Consider the following 2,816-nt stretch of genomic DNA (forward strand, 5'->3'; position numbering starts at 1 on the left):
TGAAAGCAAAATATGTTTCCAGAGGGGAAATGGACCTCTCCTCATGAGTGGAGAGGGCCATTAAAAACAAAGGGCATTTCCAGAAGAGTTGAGACAGGTCTTTCCCATGGAATGGAAAGACACCAAACTGCCTCACTTACTGGTTTTTATACTTCCTGAAAGGGGCATTCTTAAGGTGGGGCTGGGCCTCTTGAATCAGGGTCCTGTGAGCCTGGGTAATTGGCCAAATGTCACAGGTGGTTGTGGGCAATTGTAGGTGTTAGCTCATGTTAGTCAGTCACTGCTGTCGATTGGACTCATAGTGACCCATCCTTGGGTTTCTGAGGTGATATCTCTACAGAAGTAGATTGCCCAATCTTCCTTCCAAAGAGTGGCTGGTGGGTTTGAACCGCCAGTATTATGGTTAGCAGTCAGATGCCTTAGGCACTTTAAACTCATTAAACGTTCCATGGTTTGTGGTTGTTCTGCTTAATTTTCATTGGCCAAATCTCACAGGCAGTTGCAAGTGGTTACAGGTGTTAGCTCAGTAACCTTCTTAAATATTCCACCTCTTTCCCTTTGCTCCTCCCTTTGGGCCTGTCCCCAGGGAGCCCTCCTGTCTTACCTTCCTGCATAACACTCTGGCCCCCATTCAAAATTGTTACCCTTAAGGGTTACTAGAAAAATGATTTTGAGTAGCATGCCCAAATACATCGTATATTACTTCTAAAATTCAGAAACCAACAAAGCATTGAGCTTCTTTATTTGTGGTAGTGGTACAAATTACAGCAACTTACAAATTACAGCAGCATTCCAGTATGTCCTAGACCATGGACATCAACTTCACAAATGTGTCAGAAACTTGAAATTTTGCATGGTTTATTTCTCACTTTTTTTGGTATCCATGCATTTTACCAAAGCATCTAGACTACCTATTAGTTCCTGCTATCCTAGTGAAAATTCCATCAAAGCAATGGGTCAGCACAATGTCATGTGGGATGGTGAAATGATAAAGTTATTTGAGGACAAAGTTAAAGAGTCAGAGAGCTGGCATTGTTGAAAAGCTTGACGGTAAGGATATACAATTGTCCCTGCCTTGCGAAGTCAAACACTTTCTGATTATTTGTATAGATAGGGATGGAGAGAAAAAATCATTAGCTGATTCAGTGACTGCATACCTGGGGCTAGATATTGCATCAATTTATTCAAGTGAGGCTACATCCACAAACATAGATGCCATTTCTTACCTCCAGATTCAATCTACAATTATCTGCAGAAAATCAACACAACTCATCTGATTTTGGTCTTGACTAATTAACTAGGTTAGCTGAGAGTGACATTAATCTCTGCAATGCATCCATGAATGTGGTATTAATTTTGGTTTACTATCTTAAAGGGAAAGATGTTGCGACATGATTTTGGCAGTTTCTTCTTGGCTTTTCTTACCATAATGGCCTCTACACCATGGGGCAGAGAACTAATGTAGAGAATCTACTAGTCATTAAATACATCTATTATCACTGTGTGCTCTGTGATTCTAGAAATAGTCACAGAATGGGTCTTTGTTTCCATAAGACCAATTGTTAGATGGGTTTAGTCCAAGACTCCATCCATTAACAGATTCCATAAGGCTCCAATTAAACTCTTGTACAAATATGGCATTTCCAATTTTCTAAAGATTAGAGCCAATATCTATTAAACCTAAGATCTCAGTATTTTCCCTTACCAGTGCAGTCACTCTCGTAAATAGCTGCAGGTTCCTCCAGGGGAAGTTTGAGGAAACATTCAAAATATGTACCTGTGTTTGTGTTTAGATTTCTTCATCAAAGAACTCAATGAAGGGACTTTGGGTAAATAAGCTGGCTTAGACCTGTGACCTATATATGAGACTAAGTACCTTCTGTGGCAATCCAAATTGGAGTTTTGCTCAGCAGAACTATAATTTTTTCACCTATATGTGTTTATTAGCACTTTAGTAGACTACTCACTTATGTCATTCCTAGAGACCCTGGAATAAATTAGCAACAGCCATAGATCTCTGTGGGTCCAAACATTCATTACTCTTTTGTTCCTGTTATTTATTGTAATAATGTGCTCTCCTTATAACTGTCAGTTAAGTGTTGCCATCTGGTCCTACCACTTTAGATTCCTATTAATCCAGTCATTATGGATTGAATTGTGCTTTCCAAAAAGATGTATTGAAGTGCTAACCCCCCCCTCCTTGTGCTCACTTTGGCAGTACACAGACTAAAATTGAAACAATACAGAGAAGATTAGCATGACCCCTAAGCAAGGATGACATGTAAATTCGTGAAATGTTAAAAGAAAAAAGAAGGTCTTACCCCTGAGTCAATGTAACCTTGTTTAGGGGAATAGTGTAATAGAGTTTTTCTTTGCAGATATTAGGTTAATGAAATCATACCAGAGTAACTTGGGTCCTAATCCTAACCCATTCCAAATGAAGTCTTATAAAAGAGCAGCACAGAAGTGGAAAGAGGGGGAAGACAATATGTGAGAATGTGTCTATAAACCAAGGAATGTCAAGAAACACCTAGGACTGCCAGAAACTGAAAGAGACAGGAATGGTCTTCCTCTGGAGAGGAGAGGAGAGAGAGAGAGAGAGAGAGAGAGAGAGAGAGAAAGGGAACATAGTCCTACTGACATGCAGAATTCAGACTACTAGCCCCTAGAACTATGAGAAAATAAATTTATATTCATTAAAGCAATATACTTGGTGGTATTTTGTTGTAGGAGCCCTAGGAAATTAAGACACTTATTGAGCTCAGAAACTCAGTTCCATTGCATATCTCCCTATTATCTATAGTCTTCAGAGAATT

At 39.4% G+C, this 2,816-nt stretch overlaps 1 non-coding gene across 1 annotated transcript; it reads left to right on the forward strand.

The window, feature by feature from the left end:
* Nucleotides 1-2,202: 2,202 nt before the first annotated feature.
* LOC122150427 lies at nucleotides 2,203-2,309 on the forward strand. The gene has a single exon (XR_006163658.1). It is a non-coding gene; the product is annotated as a U6 spliceosomal RNA (small nuclear RNA).
* Nucleotides 2,310-2,816: the final 507 nt, after the last annotated feature.

The sequence above is a fragment of the Orycteropus afer genome, unplaced genomic scaffold, assembly GCF_000298275.1.
Source record: "Orycteropus afer afer isolate SDZICR_OR568_19922 unplaced genomic scaffold, OryAfe1.0 scaffold00138, whole genome shotgun sequence".
Taxonomy (NCBI): domain Eukaryota; kingdom Metazoa; phylum Chordata; class Mammalia; order Tubulidentata; family Orycteropodidae; genus Orycteropus; species Orycteropus afer.